The sequence below is a fragment of the Pseudophryne corroboree genome, chromosome 3 (genome assembly GCF_028390025.1).
Source record: "Pseudophryne corroboree isolate aPseCor3 chromosome 3, aPseCor3.hap2, whole genome shotgun sequence".
In the NCBI taxonomy this organism is placed as follows: Eukaryota; Metazoa; Chordata; class Amphibia; order Anura; family Myobatrachidae; genus Pseudophryne; species Pseudophryne corroboree.
Window position 1 is genome coordinate 421,003,026 of NC_086446.1, and position 24,645 is coordinate 421,027,670.

The following is a 24,645-nucleotide window of genomic DNA, read 5'->3' on the forward strand; positions in this document are numbered from 1 at the left end:
GTCGCGCTGCCAACGGTGTAGGCCGGAAGCCACGCAGGAGGTGGAAGGTGCCCGGCCGACCCGGGAAATGCCGATGAAACAGGTTGGTACGAAGTAGGAGTGGGGGGGTGGCTGCCAAAACTGGGCCAACGGGTTCGCCTCAGCTGGGGAGGACCCGACATACGAGCCCGCAAAGGCAGGGGGGAGGGGATCGCAACCCGGGGGCCACAGGCTGACCATGTGGGGTGGACGCCAGCGGCCGAACTTGCAAAATACGGGTAAAAGTGCGGTGAGGACGAAACCGGGAGACCTGTGAAAGGCACTCTGGAGGACGCGGGCAACGCCTGCGCAACTGGCCAGGGAAGGCCACCGGGAAAAAACTGTCCCCCGGCAAACCCGTGAGGCACGGCAAACGACAGTGGAGGGCCAGGCAGGTGGAACGCAGCCGCAATGGACGACTGCGTCGCCAACAGCTGCACCACCCCCACCGGGCCGGGGGGAAGAGCCTGGAGCCCGACGCCCGGGGATGCCGACGCGGGAATATAACCAGCGGGGGACCGGGAGCCAAACGAAAATGCCCCTGCTGCGAGATCCCCCGCCGGGGACCCCAGCACCGAAACTGCGTGTGGGGCCCCAGCCGTGGCAATCTGTGAGAACCCCACCCCCCTTAATGCACTGGGGCCCGCCCTAACCACCCCATCCCCAACCATATATGCGGGGGGAAACGGCCCCCCCGCAGGAGGGAGCCCATCCGCAGCCGCTCCAGCCCTAGGGATAGAGGGCACAGGAGATCCCTGCAACCCCACAACATACTGACCCCCCAGCAGTGTGTGCCCCCCCTCAACCCCCGCAGCCCGCCCGCGGACGCCAAGCACCACGTGGGCGCCCGCGCCGCTGGCCGGAGCCGCCGACGGGAGGGGAAGGGGAGATGAGCCGCAGCTATTCGCGCCGGGTGAGGGAGCCGCCCAATGCACGGAGGTCTCCGGGGGCGCCAGCGGGCGCGGCCCGGCCGAGACGCCCTCTGCAGCAGGGCGTCTACTACAGCCGCCGGGATCAACCCCCGGGGGGCCGCACTCCGGGATCGGGGGCGTGGGGTGCCCGCGGCTTCCACGAGGCGGCGGTAGGGGGGAGCGGATCGGCGGGGACGCGGCATGTTAAGGCAGCAGTACAGAGACACAGCAACAGGGGAATGCAAGAAAGGGAGTACTAAAACAAGGGAAGCAGCAACTAAAATCTACTACAGTAAAACAAAGGGGAGCAAAACAGCACAATGTACAGAGGCAGAACTCTGGGAGGCAACGGAGTCATCTGCCGCCGGGCTCCTGCTCTGAAGGGGGGCACCTCTCCTCCCATTCTGTGACACCATTAAATTAAGTTGATAGCTGCTACTCTCTTATCAGTAGCCAATTGCTTTACTGGTCCCTGTACCTTACAAATCACACCCTTTTTATTATACTTTAGATACACATTTTACAAGTGTATACCCAGGATTCGAAACCATGACCTATTACACTGGAAGCAGACACCTTACTGATGAAGCGATTTGCTCCTGTATAGGAAATATGAGAATTCTAACTACATGAAGATACTTCTCTGACAATTACATGTAACTTCATATAGTAAGAATTCTCCTGCTTCCTCTACAGGAGCAAATAACTCCATCAGTAAAGTGTCTGCTGTCAGTGAAGCAGGTCATGGGTTCTAATCTTGGGTATGACTGCTAAGAAATGTGTGATTTAAAATAAAAGACAATGAAATGTATAAATACAGTATATATGGGGGTTTTTTCAGAACACTACACACACACACACACACACACACACACACTTATCTAAATATAGGGGGGGGCACCAATATTTATCTCGCCTCCGGGCTACTGGGACGAACTTACGCCACTGACAATGTATGACAGAAGCAATATACTCAGCCTTCCTGGGCCATACAATAATGGCAAGAGGAAGTCTGAGGCACATGACTATGCATTATATATTATCCTGAGACCAACCCTTTAAACTTGACGGACAACCCTATGATCCTAGAGGAAAAAACAACCGGAAACCATGATCTACCTAGCAACTGCTTAGTCGTAAAACAACCAATCACAAAAACTTGGGCTCTTACATGGCCTCAGGCTTATGCAGCCGTCAGCTAATCTAATTTGGGCCCCTTTATAAATACAGTAAATACTGCTAGTGCATGTATGATAATGTAGCAGATTAGTAAGAGCAATACACTGTAGAAAATATACCATAGTCCTGGGCCGTATAAAGTAACATGCAGAATATATCATTCAAGTGCACAGTCTAAAACCTGATCCCTAGAGGAGAGAGTGGGTCCTCAGGCAGTGGGGCCTACCGGTGGTTTCCCCTGTACCCATGTGGACCAGTCCAACCCTGAGTGTGGCTTGAGGAACGAGGTTGGGAATACCTGCATTAGCCTGTGCCAATACCTGAAAACTGAATGTTTTGCTTATCACATTACTGAAAGAATTATTTGTGGCTCACTTATACCCTTTTTACACTGCCAGCTTGTAACACAGATTATAACACATGAGCGTGCATAACCCGTGTTGCTGTTTGGTGTAAAAGGGCCCAGTTGGAATAATCTGGGTCGAGTGACCCGGTATTCCAACTTGGGTGCTTTGCAGGGTTGAACACGGGTTGTAAACGGGGGAGAGTTAGATTTGGGTGGGTTATTTTGTTTCTGTGCAGAGTAAATAATGGCTGCTTTATTATTACACTGCAATTTAGATTTCAGATTGAACACACCCCACCCAAATCTAACCCTCTCTCATCTTATATCTGCCCCCCCACCCCCACCCCCCCTGCAGTGCACTATGGTATTGCCCAACTGCTAACAAATTTGCTGCTGCGATCAGATCTGAAAGGGAAAAAAGGTACAATAACTGGGGGAGAAAATTGTAAGGCTAAAGCATGTCATTATGGCTAGTGAAAGCAAGTCATGAAAATATTATTGAAGGAGTAGGAAGAAATCACCATTTGGTGATCCTGTACCCAATAAGTAGGTGGACACACAGGATCGGAGTCACTAGTGGGGGAAGGTAGACAGAGGAACTCTGGTGACAGGTATAGTGCTAGGAGGAAGATGAACTGAGATAGAGGGTTGGAGGGAGATTAGGGGGTTACAGTATAGAGTTATGATGAGGACTGATAGGCTTTTATGAAATGGCGACTCTTAAGAGCCCATTTGAAGTTGTAAATACTGGAGGAGTGTTTGACATATGAGTGAGTTTCAGAACAGTGGGAAAGATGGAAGAAGTCTTGTATGTGCGATTGAGAGGATGTGATCTGAGTTGAGGTGAGATGGTGATCAGTGGAAAGGGTGGGCAAAAATGAGGTTGGAGATTAAGGGGGAGCGGTGAGATTATGGGCTTTATATGTGTGCTGAGGACTTGAATTGTAATCTGAGGTGGATTGGGAGCCAATTAGTAATCAGAGGGGTGGTGCCAATACAGAGCAAGGGAGAAGTAAATTAGATGGGCAGCAGAATTAAGTATAGAATACAGTGGTGAGAGGAGAGTGAGAGAGAGATGCGATAAAGGAGAATGTTGCAATAGTTCAGGTGGGAAATGATAACTGCATGGATTAGAAATGATAACTGCATGGATTAGAGTTTTGGTGGCCTCTATGGTGAGAAAAGGTCTGATTCTAGAGATATTGCAAAAGTAGGAGCGGCATGATTGCAAGATAGACTTCATGTAGGTGATGAAAGACATGGGGAGTCTAAAATGATGTCCATACTGCAGACTTGGGTGGCAAAGGTGAGAATGAAGTTGTTAACAAATAGAGAGTGGCAAGGTGAATGGGAGATTTGGACATGTTGAGTTTGGAAAAGCACTGGGACATCCATAAGGTGATAGCAGAAACACAGTTAAAGACACAAGAGAGGATGGAGGGAGAGAGGTGGAGGGAAGAGAAGTAAATGTTTGTGTAATATTGGAGAGAAAGGAGCTGATAAGCTCTACAAATGCGGAGGTGTAAAGAGAGAAGAGAGGGGGGCCCAAAATCTTAATGCCCAAACCTTTAATGAACACTAACAGACAAAGGGAGGGAGGGATAGGGAGATGGGGTCGGAGGAATTGAAGGGGTCATGCACCACAATGATCTAGAGAAAGGAAACCTTAATTAAGTCTTCTACTGTAATTTAGAAAAGAAACATTAGCCTTGTATGCGCATTCCAAGTTAACGTACATACAGCCACAACACTCTTTTTATAAGCAGAGCAGCTTCTTATGTAATATTTATTATACTATACTCAGTATATAACACAGCTATGCTATAAAACGGATGGCCTGTACTACCACACAGGTGGTGGAGGAGGGAGGACAGGCAGGGCTGCCATCAGAAATTGTTGGGCCCGGGACTGACAAAATGGGCAAGGCCCCCCACCCCTTCCACGGGGAAAGGCAGGATGCAGAGGTGGGCGGAGGTGTGAATAATGTGGGTGGAGCTACAGCGTGAGTGGAACATCAATTTGTGTATAAACCGCTATAAAAGTAAATTGCCAAAGTTTGGCCTGTGGGTGTAACATGTTAATCTATCAATCATATAATATATACTATAAAAATACTGAAATATAGGAGAGAAAACTGCTGTAAATTCACACACCCACAGAAAACCAGAATCTATACTAAGTATTGTCACAACTGAGGGCTGAGGCTGACCTGGGGAAGCCTCAGATGTAGGGGCTGACGTGTAGGTGAACCGGGGTGGTAGTATTGGGTTCCTAGACATACAGGAGCTCTAGTACCATTTGCCCGAAGGCGTGACCACGACAACGAAGTTGTAAAAAGGTAAAGTCAGTTTTATTGAACACACAGCTTAAGACACCTTGGATATGTAAAACATCACAGAAGATGTGCAGTGGTAAATTACAGTACAGTTCCCAGAAGCGCAGGGTAATTAGTGCTGTGGCTTGCAGAACAGAATATTACAGAGTCCTTGCCAGAACTGGAGATGGTAAGTCCATATGCCACAGCTAACCGCTGAGGAGAGGTATGAACTGGTACTGCCCAGCAGATGGTATACAGAGGCTGGAGCAACACTGATGCACAGAAGTAGATGATACTTGCTAATTGCAGAGAGTGCCGGATGGAACCGGTATGAATGAAAGGTGTGCAGAACTCCCCACTGTAGATTTAGAGTCCGATGGTGAGCATCGATGGACGCTGTGGTTCAATGGTAGAATGGTCACTGATGCAGGCGATATACGAATACCGCTGATGACGTTGAAATAAACTGAAGACACTGTGCTGCAGAAAGGAGGAGTTGAAAACGATACCAGAACACCACTGGAGGCTGGAAGCGAAGCAGGACCAACGCTGGAAGCAGGAAGCCGGTGTCTGGTCGTAGAGAGTAATCAGGAGCAATGCTGAAACACTGCAGAAGTCAGGCTGCACTGCAGGATGGAAACAGGTGCGGGTCTCTTAGTGGAGTTGTATCACAGGAGCTGGAATACCTGGAGAAACAAGCAGTAGAATCCACAAGCAGGAGAGACTTGTGTATAGGTTAGACAACCAAAGCACTGACGATTATCCAGCCCAGGAGCAGGATATTTATACCAGCTAGGAAGCAGGCATTGGCTGGATAATTAGGCAGAGTCTAGAGTGCAGCGGATAGGTTGTGAAATGACATGTGATGAGGAAAAACATGGCTGCGCCCATGTTTGCATTTGGTGGGAAAGTCTGTTTGTATATTCCATGTGGTAAACAGCAGTAATGGGGGTGGAGGCCGCGGAGGGCAGGAGACACCATTCTTAAAACAGTGCAACTAAACTGTAAGGCTGCCATGACAGCGCTGCAGGATCACAGGGAAGAGACTTGAGGTAAAGATATACAGCGCGCTGCACGCAACAGTGCAGATGGAATCCCGTTTTGGAACGCTGGGCCAGTCTCAGGAGACACTTGGAAGGTAAATAATGATGTCCAATAACCCGGATCGTGACAAGTACTGTATATAGTGAAAGCCACATCAATTCTGCATACACACACCTAAATCCGGATCCACATAAAATACATTGAAAAAGCCAAATCCACATAGAACAAAATTGTCAGCGTCCGGAGTCTTACCGGTACGCTGGGGCTGCGGGGCTGGCTTCCTTGGCGATGTGCGGGCAGCGGCAGAGGTGGGCTGCTGCGCCGGATCCGTGGGCAGCAGTAACGGCGGTGAGGGGGTCCGCTTGTAGAGGCGGGACGCCGCTACAGCGTGTCGCTCTTGCTGAGCCGTTGCTAGGAGACCAGGGGCAGTGAGCATTGTGGCTTTGCAAAAAGGTCTGCATTACTGGGCGCCGCCATGTTGGAGACCAAGTTTTAAGCATAGTTACTGTTTCCTGTTTCTTCCAGCCAATCCAGGGGAAGCTCTCTCTATAAAAGGGGGCTGGTTTAGGACAGGGATGCCAGTGCTTCAAGTTACAACCCTGTTGTAGGTGCTTTAGCCTGTGCTCCAAGGATTCCTGCTGTATTCTGGTTCCTCCTGATCCTGCTTGGTCGGTTCTCTGTTGCTGCTGCAGCCCTGCCGTTTCTAGCCTGCCACTGCCTGTGGAAGCGCCCCTGGAAAACACAGTCCAGTAAGACTCTATGGGCACAGTCGGCCCCGGATCTTCTGCCTCGTCTTTCAAGCCACACTCCACAGATCTCCTTCACCAGCCACGCCTCTGTACCACCGACCACAGCCTGCAGATTATTATCTTCAGCCTCATTTTCCAAACCACAGTCCACAGTCCTTGTCTCAAGCCACGTCTTCAACCACCATCCACAGTTCCACAGTTCATCATCTACAGTCTCGTCTTTCAAATCACAGTCCACAGTTCTTCGCCTCCAGCCACGTCTTTAACTATCGTGCCCCAGCCTTGGTTCTCTACCTCAGCCCTGTACATAATAAATACTTTCCATTGACTCTCGAACCCTGCCTACGTTCTTCATTGCTCCGTGTCCCATGCGAAGGAACTATATCCAGCCCCCTCATCTGGTTCATTCACAGCCTGCTACCTCCTCAGGCAAATCTCAGCTGCCGGATCCTCAAACTCTGCTAGACGTGACAGCAAGCACTGGCCGTATGGATTCGACGGGTGATCAGGCCTCAGGAGGGGATTCAACTGCAGATATCTGGTCTCGCTTAAGTAAGCAGGAGGCCACACAATCTCAAATCGTGCAGTTCATGCAGAGTATGGGGTATATTTACTAAGCTGCCGATTTTGACCGATTTGGTGTTTTTTGTTCAAAGTGTCATCTCGGGAATTTACTAAACTCAAATCTCGGCAGTGATGAGGGCATTTGTATTTTTTTTACGGCTGTGTAGTAAAAATACGAATGAATACACCATCGGTCAAACGCGGTTGTTTAGGTATAGAACTCGGTCATTTACTATGCATTCGTATTTGAAATCTCTACCGTGAAAATGCATTTGCGGCCGTGAAAAAATACAAACCGTAAAAAAAAGCCTAAAAAAAAGTAGACCTGCTTTTGAGAAGTGTGTTTACATGTGTTTCCAATTGTGGTTATGGCTGCTACTCTTGGCTCCTTACTCCATTGTCCCAACCTGATTCTCCTGCTGAACAGAATTATAATAATGCACATAAGTCCACGCGGAATGTGATAGAAAGATGTTGTGGGGTGCGGAAATCTAGGTTTCGGTGTCTGGATAAGTCTGCAGGGCTTTTGTTGTATAGTCCCTCAAAGGTGACTAGGATTGTGTTCTGCTGCTGTTTTCTTCATAACATGTGTTTGCGCCAACATCTGTCACATGTTGTTGATGAAGAAAACAGTCAGCAAGTAGGTGAGTTAGAAACATCTGGCGACAGTGTAAGTACAGATGTAGGGAGGCAGGTAAGGCAAAAAGTGATTGTGCGTTATTTTAACGGTAAGTATTATTTAGTCATAAATAACGTTGCCTAACCACTATTATAAAATGTTTTATAGGTCTTAATTCTGTGTTGCGTTATTGTTTGTTATTTCTCATGTTGTTTACAGTTAGGCAATAAAATGTATAACTTACACTGTCACTCATTAGCAAATGAAACAATACACATATTGCGTGTGATTAATTTATTACCTTAAACACAGGCATTTTTAGTGAATCAATTACCAAAACATTTTTAAAGTAATATTGTACTTGTTGCTGCAACCTTCATCATTTCTTTTTTTTGTGGGGATTGGGATGGTTCGTTGGTCCTGGTTCTGCTGGAGCGTCTAACTGGGGAGGTAACTGGGGTCTGGCTTGGTGTGGTTGTTCCCGAGCTTGAGCTTAGTTGGTGGGATGCCAACACATTAAGTCTTTGGCTCAGGTTGTTTAGGCTTGCAGTGAGTTGTGTATTAGCAGCAGTGTTGTTGGCAATAATTCGGGAGAGGTTTTCGTTTATCAGTTGGTTGTGTTGGATAATTTGTATGAGGGCTTGTTGCTGCCGCTGTTGGTCATCCATGATTCGTTGTAAATTGGCTTGCATTTGGCTGTTATCTGCCCTCATCTGCTCCATTGAATTTGCAATTCTGCCAACTTGAACTATCAGTCTGCCTGAGTTCCGACTGAGTCTAGGCAGATGATGGGGCAGACTGGCAAGGTATTGGGTGTGGGTGTTCAGACAGGCATAGTGTTGCGCCTGTTGTGTGGCCCAACTGCTCCAAAACTCTGGGGCCATTTGTGGCTGGGGTGGTGTTGGGCTCAATTGGGGGATGTGGGATGTTTGGGGTGGTTGGGTTATGTCCTGCGGCGTGGTTGGCTGGTTTGGATCTATCGCTTGCAGGTGTAGTGTGTACGAATCCTGCAAGTCAGTTTCCTGCTGGGCATCCTCGGGCATGATGGGTGGTTCTGTATGGGGTTGAAGACAGCCACTATTTAGTAAATATTTTGCATTGGTCTTTTTATAGGTTTACGTCAACATGCATTACTTCTTAATATTCATGTTGGAAATGATAAATAGAATGTGGCCTAAACTTAACAATGTAGCTCACCTTTTTGTAGAAATATGTGGCTTCTAACGTTCCCTACTCAGTTGAAAAAAGTTTCTGGGAATTGTTGGACTCTGAGCCATAATTAATGTGCTAACACGAAGAACTCTAACAAATACAAATTACTACATTTACATATTGTGTATGAAGCTTCCTTTTGTAAAACACACACAATACAATAAATGTGTTCAGCAATACACTCATACATTGTTCAAGGCAGTCAGTGGTCTGCCCAAAACTTTAACAAATATAGTGCAAATAATTGAAAATTAAAAAATAAGAATTTACTTACCGATAATTCTATTTCTCATAGTCCGTAGTGGATGCTGGGGACTCCGTAAGGACCATGGGGAATAGCGGCTCCGCAGGAGACTGGGCACATCTAAAGAAAGCTTTAGGACTATCTGGTGTGCACTGGCTCCTCCCCCTATGACCCTCCCCCAAGCCTCAGTTAGGATACTGTGCCCGGACGAGCGTACACAATAAGGAAGGATTTTGAATCCCGGGTAAGACTCATACCAGCCACACCAATCACACCGTATAACCTGTGATCTGAACCCAGTTAACAGCATGATAACAGAGGAGCCTCTGAAAGATGGCTCACAACAATAATAACCCGATTTTTGTAACAATAACTATGTACAAGTATTGCAGACAATCCGCACTTGGGATGGGCGCCCAGCATCCACTACGGACTATGAGAAATAGAATTATCGGTAAGTAAATTCTTATTTTCTCTAACGTCCTAAGTGGATGCTGGGGACTCCGTAAGGACCATGGGGATTATACCAAAGCTCCCAAACGTGCGGGAGAGTGCGGATGACTCTGCAGCACCAAATGAGAGAACTCCAGGTCCTCCTCAGCCAGGATATCAATTTTGTAGAATTTTACAAACGTATTTGCTCCTGACCAAGTAGCTGCTCGGCAAAGTTGTAAAGCCGAGACCCCTCGGGCAGCCGCCCAAGATGAGCCCACCTTCCTTGTGGAGTGGGCATTTACAGATTTTTGGCTGTGGCAGGCCTGCCACAGAATGTGCAAGCTGAATTGTACTACAAATCCAACGAGCAATAGTCTGCTTAGAAGCAGGAGCACCCAGCCCGTTGGGTGCACACAGGATAAACAGCGAGTCAGATTTCCTGACTCCAGCCGTCCTGGAAACATACATTTTCAGGGCACTGACAACGTCCAGCAACTTGGAGGCCTCCAAGTCCCTAGTAGCCGCAGGCACCACCAATAGGTTGGTTCAGGTGAGACGCTGAAACCACCTTGGGGAGAAACTGAGGACGAGTCCTCAATTCCGCCCTGTCCGAATGGAAAATCAGATAAGGGCTTTTTCAGGATAAAGCCGCCAATTCTGACACGCGCCTGGCCCAGGCCAGGGCCAACAGCATGACCACTTTCCATGTGAGATATTTTAACTCCACAGATTTAAGTGGTTCAAACCAATGTGACTTTTGGAACCCAAAACTACATTGAGATCCCAAAGTGCCACTGGAGGCACAAAAGGAGGCTGTATATGCAGTACCCCTTTTACAACGTCTGAACTTCAGGGACTGAAGCTAGTTCTTTTTGGAAGAAAATTGACAGGGCCGAAATTTGAACCTTAATGGACCCCAATTTCAGGCCCATAGACACTCCTGTTTGCAGGAAATGTAGGAATCGACCCAGTTGAATTTCCTCCGTCAGGCCTTACTGGCCTCGCACCACGCAACATATTTTCGCCAATTGCGGTGATAATGTTTTTGCGGTTACATCCTTCCTGGCTTTGATCAGGATAGGGATGACTTCATCCGGAATGCCTTTTTTCCTTCAGGATCCGGCGTTCAACCGCCATGCCGTCAAACGCAGCCGCGGTAAGTCTTGGAACAGACAGGGTCCTTGCTGGAGCAGGTCCCTTCTTAGAGGTAGAGGCCACGGATCCTCCGTGAGCATCTCCTGAAGTTCCGGTTACCAAGTCCTTCTTGGCCAATCCGGAACCACGAATATAGTGCTTACTCCTCTCCATCTTATCAATCTCAGTACCTTGGGTATGAGAGGCAGAGGAGGGAACACATACCCTGACTGGTACACCCACGGTGTTACCAGAGCGTCTACAGCTTATTGCCTGATGGTCCCTGGACCTGGCGCAATACCTGTCGAGTTTTTAATCATGTGGAAGACTTCTGGGTGAAGTCCCCACTCTCCCGGGTGGAGGTCGTGCTGAGGAAGTCTGCTTCCCAGTTGTCCACTCCCGGAATGAATACTGCTGACAGTGCTATCACATGATTTTTCCGCCCAGCGAAGAATCCTTGCAGCTTCTGCCATTGCCCTCCTGCTTCTTGTGCCACCCTGTCTGTTTACGTGGGTGACTGCCGTGATGTTGTCCGACTGGATCAACACCGGCTGACCTTGAAGCAGAGGTCTTGCTAAGCTTAGAGCATTGTAAATGTCCCTTAGCTTCAGGATATTTATGTGAAGTGATGGCTCCAGGCTTGACCATAAGCCCTGGATATTCCTTCCCTGTGTGACTGCTCCCCAGCCTCGCAGGCTGGCATCCGTGGTCACCAGGACCCAGTCCTGAATGCCTAATCTGCGGCCCTCTAGAAGATGAGCACTCTGCAACCACCACAGGAGGGACACCCTTGTCCTTGGTGACAGGGTTATCCGCTGATGCATCTGAAGATGCGATCCGGACCATTTGTCCAGCAGGTCCCACTGGAAAGTTCTTGCGTGGAATCTGCCGAATGGGATTGCTTCGTAGGAAGCCACCATTTTACCCAGAACCCTTGTGCATTGATGCACTGAGACTTGGCTCGGTTTTAGGAGGTTCCTGACTAGCTCGGATAACTCCCTGGCTTTCTCCTCCGGGAGAAACACCTTTTTCTGGACTGTGTCCAGGATAATCCCTAGGAACAGAAGACACGTCGTCGGAACCAGGTGCGATTTTGGAATATTGAGAATCCAATCGTGCTGCCGCAACACTACCTGAGATAGTGCTACACCGACCTCCAACTGTTCCCTGGATCTTACCCTTATCAGGGAATTGTCCAAGGAAGGGATAACTAAAATTCACTTCCTTCGAAGGAATATCATCATTTCGGCCATTACCTTGGTAAAGACCCGGGGTGCCGTGTACCATCCATACGGCAGCATCTGAACTGATAGTGACAGTTCTGTACCATAAACCTGAGGTACCCTTGGTGAGAAGGGTAAATTTTGACATGAAGGTAAGCATCCTTGATGTCCCGAGACATCATGTAGTCCCCTTCTTCCAGGTTCGCAATCACTGCTCTGAGTGACTTAATCTTGAATTTGAACCTCTGTACGTAAGTGTTCAAAGATTTTAGATTTAGAATCGGTCTCACCGAGCCGTCCGGCTTCGGTACCACAACAGTGTGGAATAATACCCCGTTCCCTGTTGCAGGAGGGGTATCTTGATTATCACCTGCTGGGAATACAGCTTGTGAATGGCTTCCAAAACTGTCTCCCTGTCAGAAGGAGACATCGGTAAAGACGACTTTAGGAAACGGCGAGGGGGAGACGTCTCGAATTCTAATTTGTACCCCTGAGATATCACCTGAAGGATCCAGGGGTCTACTTGCGAGTGAGCCCACTGCGCGCTGAAATTCATTGAGACGGGCCCCCCACCGTGCCTGATTCTGCTTGTAAAGCCCCAGCGTATACTGAGGGCTTGGCAGAGGCGGGAGAGGGTTTCTGTTCCTGGGAACTGGCTGATTTCTGCAGCCTTTTTCCTCTCCCTCTGTCACGGGGCAGAAATGAGGAACCTTTTGCCCGCTTGTCCACGAAAAGACTGCGCCTGATAATACGGCGTCTTCTCATGTTGAGAGGCGACCTGGGGTACAAACGTGGAATTCCCAGCTGTTGCCGTGGCCACCAGGTCTGAAAGACCGACCCCAATAACTCCTCCCTTAATAAAGCAATACTTCCAAATGCCGTTTGGAATACGCATCACCTGACCACTGACGTGTCCATAACCCTCTACTGGTAGAAATGGACAACGCGCTTAGACTTGATGCCAGTCGGCAAATATTCCGCTGTGCATCACGCATATATAAAAATGCATCTTTTAAATGCTCTATAGGCAAAAATATACTGTCCCTATCTAGGGTATCAATATTTTCAGTCAGGGAATCCGACCACGCCAACCCAGCACTGCACATCCAGGCTGAGGCGATTGCTGGTCGCAGTATAACACCAGTATGTGTGTAAATACCTTTTAGGATACCCTCCTGCTTTCTATCAGCAGGATCCTTAAGGGCGGCCATCTCAGGCGAAGGTAGAGCCCTTACAAGCGTGTGAGCGCTTTATCCCCCCTAGGGGGTGTTTCCCAACGCACCCTAACCTCTGGCGGGAAAGGATATAATGCCAATAACATTTTAGAAATTATCCGTTGTTATCGGGGGAAACCCACGCATCATCACACACCTCATTTAATTTCTCAGATTCAGGAAAACTACAGGTAGTTTTTCCTCACCGAACATAATACCCCTTTTTTTGGTGGTACTCGTGTGATACCCGAGGCTGGGGGGATTTAATTTAGCCTATGTACACTGAGCTCAATGTATGCGGATTTAGATTTATATAAAAATATATAGATATATCTGTATAGGTAACACAAAATGCCTTCCCCCTGGGACTGTTATTAGTATAAAGTAAAGAGGAATGGAAGCGTGGGGACCCTGGAGGCGACAGGGCTTAGCAGGACAGACCCCACACACAGCTGGCAGGAGTTATAGCACGCACGGCTGGCGGGAGAGATACGGGAACTCTGGAGAAGAAGAATAAAAGGAGAGCTCGAGCGGGCGGTTGGTGTCGTCGTTGCTGAGAGGAGACGGGAAGGGACGGCGCTGCAGGACTGAGAGAAAGACGACGAGTCGTGAGCTGTAAGTACAGCAAAGTACGTACCGGAGGAGCGGCAGAAGGTGATAGCCTGGACGGCTAGATTACCCGGCGGGTCCTCGAACGGTGCAACCTCAGGACGGAGGACAGAAGGAGGAGGCGGCTTCCACGTATTGACGGGAGAGGGGACGGGCCGGAGAGACGCGGCCATTCAGCACTGCAGACAGGCGGGGAGAACTGATAGTCCCTCCCTTAGCAACCAAGCGTGGTCACCGATAAACAAAGGTACTTAGTCAATGTACTGTTACACTACATTACTGCCCAAGCAGGGAACCACCAGGCAGTTTAGTACAGCGTCAGGCAGATAGAGAGCCTGTCAGAAAGACCTCTCATATATCGGAGCCAGAATTAATCCAGAATTACCAGAGACAGTACCCTGTTTGACTACTCCCCTTCCCAGAATAACTATTGTCTCAATACAACTAGCCGCCCCTCACGAGACTATAAAAGCCAGACTGTAAAAGAGTCCCACTCCTCCCTCAGCCATTACACGGAACCATTAACGGATTGATATCCTCATGGCTAAACCCAGCATAATGTGTATAAAATCCGCCACAGGAGAGGTTTAATAAAGGAGCAGATTGATCACGGGTTATTAAAAGTAGTTTGTTGGGTGCCCGACTACCACTGGAAAGTGCCATGAACCCAGTTTGATTCTCCTCCTCTATACGGTGGATGAACCACAGACACGAGTCTGGAATATATAGCAGACAGCTCGCTGGAAAAAGGATAATCGTACGTGATAGCAGCCCTACCGTCAGACTACCTGTTCAACCGCTCTTTTAAGGAGTATTGATTTTATCTCTCAGCTAGCATCTCCTAATGGGACAGATCTACTCCCGGAATATCTAAAGTCAGTAATAGCTATCCCTATAACTCTTGTATGTGCACCAACGTACGAATATTCAGCTGAACAAAGGACTGTTAGAACTGGGGTGTAATTAAAACTGAAGGGATTTCGGTGTACTGTAATTGCCCAGGGGATATACTGGGATTAGAGTTAACATTATCCAGAATGATATGTTGTTGTCTGAAGTTACTATAAAGTGATACTGTTCTTAGAGTTAACGTTATATGGAATGTTATTTCTTGTCTGAAATTGCTACAAAGTATAATATACTAACCCCTATTGATGTGATGAAACCGATTGTGCTAACATCCTCTGCATATCGTACAATCAAGAATAATAAAACTATTTATTGCATGTGATTAGTCACCTGTCCATAGATTTTTAGTAGATGGTTTCCGAGTTGTCACATCCCTCATCACAATAGCCGTTGTAGAGACCTACGGAGAAAACAGAACAAAACAAGGTAAATTATACCACAGATCCACACTTACCTGATACTTATGTTCAGACATAACGTTTATGTGGTACTACGCTAGTGTATTACACTCGTATTATCAGAAATGTGTAAAACATTTTTCATTGCCTCAATCATGTAACGTGTGGCCCTACTGGAAGTCACATTCGTCTCTTCACCGTCGACACTGGAGTCAGTATCCGTGTCGGCGTCTATATCTGCCATCTGAGGTAACGGGCGCTTTAGAGCCCCTGACGGCCTATGAGACGTCTGGACAGGCACAAGCTGAGTAGCCGGCTGTCTCATGTCAACCACTGTCTTTTATACAGAGCTGACACTGTCACGTAATTCCTTCCAACAGTTCATCCACTCAGGTGTCGACCCCCTAGGGGGTGACATCACTATTACAGGCAATCTGCTCCGTCTCCACATCATTTTTCTCCTCATACATGTCGACACAAAAGTACCGACATACAGCACACACACACAGGGAATGCTCTGATAGAGGACAGGACCCCACTAGCCCTTTGGGGAGACAGAGGGAGAGTTTGCCAGCACACACCAGAGCGCTATATATATATACAGGGATAACCTTATATAAGTGTTTTTCCCCTTATAGCTGCTGTATAGTTAATACTGCGCCTAATTAGTGCCCCCTCTCTTTTTTTAACCCTTTCTGTAGTGTAGTGACTGCAGGGGAGAGACAGGGAGCTTCCCTCCAACGGAGCTGTGAGGGAAAATGGCGCCAGTGTGCTGAGGAGATAGGCTCCGCCCCTTTTCCGCAGACTTTTCTCCTGCTTTTTTATGGATTCTGGCAGGGGTTAAATGCATCCATATAGCCCAGGAGCTATATGTGATGCATTTTTTTTGCCATCCAAGGTGTTTTTATTGCGTCTCAGGGCGCCCCCCCCCAGCGCCCTGCACCCTCAGTGACCGAAGTGTGAAGTGTGCTGAGAGCAATGGCGCACAGCTGCAGTGCTGTGCGCTACCTTGTTGAAGACAGGACGTCTTCTGCCGCCGATTTTCCGGACCTCTTCTGCCTTCTGGCTCTGTAAGGGGGCCGGCGGCGCGGCTCTGGGACCCATCCAAGCTGGGCCTGTGATCGTCCCTCTGGAGCTAATGTCCAGTAGCCTAAGAAGCCCAATCCACTCTGCACGCAGGTGAGTTCGCTTCTTCTCCCCTTAGTCCCTCGATGCAGTGAGCCTGTTGCCAGCAGGTCTCACTGAAAATAAAAAACCTAATCTAAAACTTTCACTAAGAAGCTCAGGAGAGCCCCTAGTGTGCACCCTTCTCGTTCGGGCACAGAGATCTAACTGAGGCTTGGAGGAGGGTCATAGGGGGAGGAGCCAGTGCACACCAGATAGTCCTAAAGCTTTCTTTAGATGTGCCCAGTCTCCTGCGGAGCCGCTATTCCCCATGGTCCTTACGGAGTCCCCAGCATCCACTTAGGACGTTAGAGAAATATGGTTGAAAATGTCTTAAGATGGCCTATGTTTAGAACTGGTGATGTTGGGCATGCAAAACAATTGTATTAGACTTAACATTTATGTATCTATTTCGAGCAACAACAAAAAAAATTGGTTGCTATGGCCAACATCACATCTGAAAATTAAAACAAATAACTAACGTTACCCCCATGTGCTTGCTGTTGGTGATTATTACAAGGATGACTGTTTATTTGTAACACATTTTTTTGGGCTGTGCACAAACTGTGGGGCAGATGTATTAACCTGGAGAAGGCATAAGGAAGTGAAAAACCAGTGATATGTGCAAGGTGATAAAGGCACAAGCCAAACAGCTCCAATATGTAAATTAACAGTTAGGATCTGTTTGGCTGCTTCCTTTATCACCTTGCACATATCACTGGTTTATCACTTCCTTATGCCTTCTCCACGTTAATACATCTACCCCAACGTTTTTTTAACTTATTTACAATTAATTGTTATGTTGACTCACCAGACAGCTGAGGGGATTGTGGATCCTCGCTTTGTGGACTGGCCAAAATGGCTTGTGGTGGCAGGGACGACACTGTAGAGATGCGCCGTTGTGGTAGTGAGGATGCTGCTGGAGATTCAGCCTAAAGCCGGCGTCTCTTGGTAGGCATCTTATGGAGTCTATCCGAGCCCTGTGATGGTCGTCTTAGTGGAGGGGTGTTTGATGAAGAAGGACCTATGTGAGAAGATAAACATTAACATTCTGCTTTTCTATGTGTTTTCAGAATATGTGTATACACTAAATTCTTACCTGCATCGCCAGCATCTGCATCTCTTGGCAGTGTGGGTTGTGGCCTGGCTGTGCTGCGTCTCTTTCGTACTGTAGAAATATGAAGATTGTCCTTATGAACATTCTATTATGTTTATATGTTTATGCAAAATCCTTATTGTGATGTAAACATATGAGGAACCTGATGAGAAGTGAACCAAACTATGCTTATGCTTTTCTGCCTGACTTCATTGGGTGTGTATAGTTAAATTATGAAACAATTACACCAACCAATCCATACACAAAGGTGCAGAAATAACAATATTATACTACTTAAAACCCAACCGTGGTAGCTTAACACAACCAGAATATTGCTCTGTATTTCACATTTTTTTGCTGCTAACAACCAAACACTACCCCCAAATATATGTGCAAAATTGTAAGCATCAAATTCAAATACGCATGAAAAATCACATCAACCACACATAGGACAACCCAGAACAACACACAATAATCATAAGTCCATTAAAAAAAATTAAAACCAAAAATTTGGCTAAACACACGACTCACACTTCATTTAAAGACACCAACAACAATTTACTTTTGTATTAAAAAACCAGAAAAAGCCCAAGGCAACCTGCTAAATTGACAATACAAAGGATAAAAACATAACTATTTGTGATTAAAACTACATCACCAACACATTAGAAGAATGAACCAACTTACAATCACAATTAGCTAGAAGACATTTCAGACAACTAAGGACAAAGCACAGATGTTGTAATTATAAATAAACAAAAATTTTAAACTCACCATCCTGCCTTAGGCGATCCGAATCCCGGACATGAGTCGCACCAACCACTTCTGGCGGAATAAGAGTACGCACAGGCTCCTCCCAATCCCGATATGACGCTCGGAAGGGTTGTCCACCCCCTGTTTGGCGGGCTGATTTAGCCTCCTTAGACATCTTAGCCTTGACACGGCGCTTGATGTCGTAGAATCGCTTACGACACGTGTCCTCGGTACTCCTCACCACACCCTCACTATTAACTGCCGCAACGACCCTCCCCCACAGAACACTCTTCCTGCGTGAAGAAACCTTTGCAGCATCATGGCCAAACAGCTGTCGATGATGCCTCATCAGCTCCCGCACCAATGCCATATTCTCTGCGTAGCTGATTTGACATTGCGGCCCGTCTTTGTAGTGGTGCGTGGCTGCGGAGCCACACCACCATCACTGTCACTATCAGTCGAGGCCGCAGCAGCAACCTCCCCCTCCTCCTCACTAACCTCCTCCACCTCACTCACCTCCTCCCTCTCACTCACCTCCTCCCACCTCACTCACCTCCTCCCACCTCACTCACCTCCTCCCTCTCACTGACCTCCTCCACCGCACTCACCTCTGACTGGGACATATTCAGGACAAACAACAAATAACACTGAGAAAAAAAACAGTAAACACACTCCTCCACTACCATTACACACCACACACCAACACAAACACACACACACACACACACACACACACACACACACACACACACACTCACTCACTCACAAACAATGACAATAGACATTAAAAAAAAAACAAAGACAAAAAACTAGACAGACTTTTAAATAACTACACAACAAGTATGACAAGACTACTTACACACACAGTACAGCACTCAACAATCGCAAAGAACCTCCTCAAAACCGCCAAAAACTCCTAACAACTCACCAACTCCAAACACACCTTCCTCTCACCTCTCCACTAGCTAAACCCACGAGGTGCGGACGGTTTGGGGCGGTTTTATAGTAATGAGCACAGACACTCCTCCATCACGAATCAAACCAATCACGGACGAGTGACAAAAACGAAACTTAGAAAAAAAACGCGTCCGGGAACGGATAAACACTGCCGTAACCGAAAAATGACGCAGTCGGATAAAAACCTGAGAACACGGCCGCAAATCCACAAAATCGGCTGCATTCTACCTTGGAAAAACACGAAATGACATCGACATCAAAAAATGGTAATAATCAAAACACGACAGCACAGTAAATGAGGCATAATAAATTCAAAAAGTTGCAAATTCACACATTCGATGTCATTCGTGATTAAACTTTAAGCTCATTCTGAAAAATACGAATTTTAGTAAATATACCCCTATGTCCGAACGTCTTGATTCTCTCTGTGTTGCCATGACGGCCCCTCAAGTATCTACAGCTTCTCCCACATTAGCACCTACGGTCCCGCTTACTCCTGTACCAGTACCACTTCCACGGTTGCATTTGCCACCTCCCAGTAAATTCGATGGGAATCCAAAACAATGCCGCGGGTTTCTTAACCAGTGCGAAATCCAGTTCGAACTACAGTCGGCCAACTTCCCATCTGCACGAACCAAAGTAGCCTATATAATTTCTTTACTTTCCAGGCAAGCGTTGGAATGGGCTTCACCTTTGTTGGAGAGGATGGATCCCATCTTATCTAACTATCCAGAATTCGTGGCCACCTTTCGAAGAATCTTCGACGAACCGGGCAGGACTTCTGCCGCCTCATTGGAGATCCTGCGCCTGCGTCAGGGCACGCGTGCTGTCAGTCAGTACGTGATCCAGTTTCGCACCCTTTCCTCAGAACTGAACTGGAACGAGGAGGCTCTCATTGCAGCTTTCTGGAGCGGTCTCTCCGAAAAGATCAAAGATGACCTTGCAACTCAGGACGTACCTGATAAGTTGGATAAACTAATTTCTTTATGCAATAAGTTAGACCTGAGGTACAGAGAACGCTGTATGGAGAGGTTGCGGTCAGATCGCCCTAAGCCTAGAGTTGTTCTTCCACCAACACCATCATCACCAACTGCGGAAGAACCCATGCAGATTAATCGCTCCCACCTATCTAATGAAGAACGTCAGAGACGGCGACAAGGGAACCTCTGCCTGTATTGTGGTGCATCTGATCACTTTGTTAAAACTTGCAATCTACGTCCGGGAAACGCCCGCTCCTAGTTTGTGCTGGAGAGGTCAAGCTAGGAGAATTCTCAGAATTACATAGCAAGAAAAAGTCTGTCCTGTTAACCCAATTGGAGCTCAATTCTTCTCTTCTCATCCCTGCACTACTCGACTCCGGAGCCGCCGAAACTTTCATTACGTCAGCTCTGGTCAAACGATCTGGAATACAAACGGTTCCTTTGGATCGTACCATTTCTGTTACCGCAGTGGATGGAAGTTATATCCCTGAGGGTATTATATCCTTTCGTACTATTGCTCTCAAGATGAAGGTCGGAGTTCTCCATTCAGAAGAAATCTCTTTCCTTGTAATTCCTAAAGCCTCTCATGAACTAATCCTAGGGTTTCCATGGTTAATCAGACACAATCCCCACATAGATTGGCAAACTATGGATGTTCTCTCTTGGGGACAAGACTGTTTTCAGAACTGTTTACCTTCAGTTAGACCTCTCTGTTCTTCCAGCCCTTCCAGCCTTCCTGTGGAGTACCAAGCTTTTCAAGATGTTTTCAGTAAGTATGGGGCGGACACCTTGCCTCCGCATCGTACTTGGGATTGTCCCATTGAGCTAGTACCCAGTAAGACTCCTCTCCAAGGTCGAATTTACCCTCTCTCACTTCCCGAGACACAGGCCATGTCGGAGTATATCCGGGAGAACTTGGAGAAAGGGTTCATCAGGTCTTCTACATCTCCGGCCGGAGCGGGGTTTTTCTTCGTCAAAAAGAAGGATAGGGGGTTGCGGCCCTGTATTGACTATAGAGGTCTCAATGACATAACAGTTAAGAACAGATATCCGTTATCCCTGATTCCAGAACTGTTCGACCGTGTTAAAGGAGCTACTGTATTTACCAAGTTGCACTTACGGGGGGCCTACAATCTTATACGTATTCGCCCAGGGGACGAATGGAAGATGGCATTTAATACCCGCGACGGCCATTACGAATACCTGGTAATGGGGGTAATTCCAAGTTGATCGCAGCAGGACATTTTTTAGCAGTTGGGCAAAACCATGTGCACTGCAGGGGGGGCAGATATAACATTTGCAGAGAGAGTTAGATTTGGGTGGGTTATTTTGTTTCTGTTCAGGGTAAATACTGGCTGCTTTATTTTTACACTGCAAATTAGATTGCAGATTGAACTCACCACACCCAAATCTATCTCTCTCTGCACATGTTATATCTGCCTCCCCTGCAGTGCACATGGTTTTGCCCAATTGCTAAAAAATTTCCTGCTGCGATCAACTTGGAAGTACCCCCAATGCCTTTTGGCCTATGTAACGCCCCAGCCGTCTTTCAAGAGTTCGTTAACAAAATCTTCAGAGATCTTCTCTATGACTGCTTGGTAGTGTATCTGGATGACATCCTCATTTTTTCTAAGGATCTGAAGACCCATCGGGAACAAGTCAAAGAAGTGTTAATTCGTTTACGAAGGAATTAGTTATTCTGTAAGTTAGAGAAGTGCATCTTTGAAGTACCCACAATTCCATTCCTCGGTTACATTCTTTCAGGGCAGAGCTTACAGATGGACCCCGCTAAAGCCCAGGCGATTCAGGATTGGGCACTTCCAGCTACCCTTAAAGGAATTCAACGTTTCCTGGGGTTTTCTAACTTCTACCGAAGATTCATTCAAAATTATTCTTCTGTCATAGCTCCTATAACCGCATTAACTAGGAAGGGAGCCAATCCTGCTAAGTGGTCTCCGGAGGCTTTGGAAGCTTTTTCATCTTTAAAGGAGGCCTTCACGACTGCTCCAGTTCTTCGACAACCCGATCTCAGCCGTCCGTTCTTGGTGGAGGTTGATGCCTCTACTGTAGGAGTAGGAGCAGTATTATCCCAGCTTTTCGAGGACAAGAAGGTCCATCCTTGTGCGTTCTTCTCGCGAAGATTCTCCTCCGCTGAACAGAATTATGCTATTGGGGAACAGGAATTACTGGCAATTAAGTTGGCCTATGAGGAGTGGAGGTATTTGTTGGAGGGAGCTCAGCATCCAATTTCAGTGACCACGGATCACAAGAACCTCCTGTATCTACAGTCAGCCCGATGTCTGAACCCACGCCAAGCAAGATGGGCACTCTTCTTTACCCGTTTTAATTTTAAACTCAGTTACCGACCAGGTTCCCTCAACAAAAAGGCAGATGCATTATCTCGCTCCCTAAGTTCAGAAGAACCCTCTGACCGTTCAAAAGAGCAATTTATCCTGGAATCCACCTCTTTTTCTGCAACTAATACCTCTCCACTTCCTCCTCCAGGGAAGATCTTCGTTACACCAAATCTTTGCAAAAAACTTCTTACATGGGCTCACTCCTCCTCCTTCATGGGCCATGCGGGCAGTTATAAGACATTCATTCAGCACTCCTACTGGTGGCCTCATCTCAGGACTGACGTTCAGGAATTCGTAGCTGCCTGTCCAAAATGTGCCCAGTATAAAAGTCCCAAAGGTCCACCAGCCGGGTTACTCCATCCTTTGCCGGTACCACTAAGACCATGGATGCATATTTCTATGGACTTTATTACAGATTTGCCTATGTCTGCTGGGCGGAACACCGTATGGGTCATAGTTGACCGATTCTCTAAAATGGCACACTTTGTTCCTCTGGCTAATCTTCCATCTGCATCCCAGTTGGCAAAATTGTTTATAGCAGAGATCTTTCGACTCCATGGTCTACCACAGGAAATCGTGTCTGATAGAGGTCCTCAATTTGTGGCCAAGTTTTGGAGATCTCTATGTTCTGCTCTTGGCGTGAAATTAAACTTCTCAGGATATCATCCCCAAACGGATGGTCAAACAGAGAGAGTGAACCAGGATCTAGAGACTTTTCTGCGTTTATTCATGTCCTCCTCACAGGACGACTGGCTGGACTTCCTCCCATTCGCAGAATTTGCCCATAACAATCTTTATCACTCTGCCACAAAATCTTCTCCATTCTTCTTTAATTATGGTTACCAACCAAGAGTTCCTGACTTCCAACTTCTGCCTACGCTCGAGGTTCCTGCCGCAGAGTCAACACTTCGACAATTTACTGAAGCCTGGAAACAAGTTCACAAAACTTTGCTCAAAACATCCAAGAGATATAAGACCTATGCAGATCTGAAACGAAAAGCTGTACCAAGCCTTAAGGTAGGAGATCGGGTTTGGGTTTCCACACGTAACCTAAGATTAAAGGTTCCTACAAAGAAGTTTGCTCCCAGATTTATTGGCCCTTACCCAATCGAAAAAGTGTTGAATCCTGTGGCTTACAAAGTGAAATTACCTCCGCAGTTAAGAATTCCTAATGCATTTCATATATCTCTCTTAAAACCATTGGTACTTAATCGGTTCAGAGCCGCTGTGCCTAAATCACCCAAGATCCAATCAGCACATGGAGACGAATTTGAGATTTACAAGATCCTTGATTCTCGCAGACGTTATGGTCGCATCCAGTACCTTGTTGATTGGAAGGGGTATGGGCCAGAGGAGAGATCTTGGGTAGATGCAGAGGATGTCCATGCTCCAAGAGTTCTTCGGACATTTCATGCCAAGTTTCCAACTAAACGACATAGGTGTCCGGAGTCCACCTGCAAAGGGGGGGTACTGTCAGCGTCCGGAGTTTTACCGGTACGCTGGGGCCGCGGGGCTGGCTTCCTTGATGATATGCGGGCAGCGGCAGAGGTGGGCTGCTGCGCCGAATCCGTGGACAGCAGTAATGGCGGTGAGGGGGTCCACTCGTGGCGGCGGAACGCCGCTACAGCGGGTCGCTCTTGCTGAGCCGTTGCTAGGAGACATGGGGCAGTGAGCATTGTGGCTTTGCAAAAAGGTCTGCATTACTGGGCGCCGCCATGTTGGAGACCAAGTTTTAAGCATAGTTCCTGTTTCCTGTTTCTTCCAGCCAATCCAGGGGAAGCTGTCCCTATAAAAGGGGGCTGGTTTAGGACAGGGATGCCAGTGCTTCAAGTTACAACCCTGTTGTAGGTGCTTTAGCCTGTGCTCCCAGGATTCCTACTGTATTCTGGTTCCTCCTGATCCTGCTTGGTCGGTTCTCTGTTGCTGCTGCAGCCCTGCCGTTTCTAGCCTGCTACTGCCTGTGGAAGCGCCCCTGGAAAACCCGGTCCAGTAAGACTCTTAGGGCACAGTCGGCTCCGGGTCTTCTTCCTCGTCTTTCAAGCCAAACTCCACAGCCTGCAGATTATTATCTTCAGCCTCGTTTTCCAAACCACAGTCCACAGTCCTTGTCTCAATCCACGTCTTCACCCACCATCCACAGTTCCACAGTTCATCATCAACAGTCTCGTCTTTCAAATCACAGTCCATAGTTCTTCGCCTCCAGCCACGTCTTT

At 47.4% G+C, this 24,645-nt stretch overlaps 1 long non-coding RNA gene across 1 annotated transcript; it reads right to left on the reverse strand.

Moving 5' to 3' along the window:
* Window positions 1–15,063: 15,063 nt before the first annotated feature.
* LOC135057849 (uncharacterized) lies at window positions 15,064–17,681 on the reverse strand. The gene is made up of 3 exons (XR_010244412.1): window positions 17,389–17,681; window positions 17,101–17,313; window positions 15,064–15,127 (listed from the first exon to the last, which is right to left on the reverse strand). It is a non-coding gene; the product is annotated as an uncharacterized LOC135057849 (long non-coding RNA).
* Window positions 17,682–24,645: the final 6,964 nt, after the last annotated feature.